This window comes from Momordica charantia, unplaced genomic scaffold (genome assembly GCF_013281855.1).
Source record: "Momordica charantia cultivar OHB3-1 unplaced genomic scaffold, Mcharantia_2.0 BLBB01000178.1, whole genome shotgun sequence".
NCBI lineage: Eukaryota > Viridiplantae > Streptophyta > Magnoliopsida > Cucurbitales > Cucurbitaceae > Momordica > Momordica charantia.
Window position 1 is genome coordinate 75001 of NW_028275334.1, and position 1074 is coordinate 76074.

A 1074-nucleotide genomic window follows, 5' to 3' on the forward strand; every position below is an offset into this window, starting at 1 on the left:
CACGACGTTGCGGGCTCGGCTTTGCCCGACGATTTCGCGCCCCCCGCCGTGCCTCGGCTCGGCGGAGGGGCGCGAATAGTGGGGTGTCGCCCGGGTCCGTTGCTCGACGTACGGCGCGTGAGTGGTGATTCGGTAGGTTGGGTCGGCAGGCTGGGTGCTCGGGCATCGAACTGTCGGCACGGCTCCTCCTCATTGATTCGACGTGCCCCGAAGTAGTGGTACTTCGAGTGGCCGCAATGTGGATCGGTTCTTGCATTGTTTACCTCGCGCGATGGAAGCGTCGAGTCTCGTCGGTCGGTCCCTTTCTGTCGGCACCCTTCGCGGGGTGCGCGACGAACCTCGAAGCCCACGTCGCGCTCCGCTTCGGCCGTGCAGTGCACTTGGCTCGTGGCGGCCCGCGGCGTCGGTTGCTCTCTCCTCGGATGCAGTGCATTCGGTGGTGGCATGGCGTCGTGCGCTCGGGGGGGTCGAACCCCGGACGCACGTGTTGCCGTTGCTCGCTCCCCGCTCGTTGAAAGCCGAACGAATTACGCCCGCGCCCGCACTGCCGCCCATCGTCGCGTCGCCCCTCTTGTCAGCTAGGAGGGGAGGCGTGTCGTTGCGGTGGCGGGCGGGTCGCGACGTCGTGCAGGAATGCTAACCACCTGGTTGATCCTGCCAGTCATATGCTTGTCTCAAGATTAAGCCATGCATGTGTAAGTATGAACTAATTCAGACTGTGAAACTGCGAATGGCTCATTAAATCAGTTATAGTTTGTTTGATGTATTTGCTACTCTCGGATAACCGTAGTAATTCTAGAGCTAATACGTGCACCAAACCCCGACTTCTGGAAGGGATGCATTTATTAGATAAAAGGTCGACGCGGCTCTGCCCGTTGCCTCTGATGATTCATGATAACTCGACGGATCGCACGGCCATCGTGCCGGCGACGCATCATTCAAATTTCTGCCCTATCAACTTTCGATGGTAGGATAGTGGCCTACTATGGTGGTGACGGGTGACGGAGAATTTAGGGTTCGTTCCGGAGAGGGAGCCTGAGAACGGCTACCACATCCAAGGAAGGCAGCAGGCGC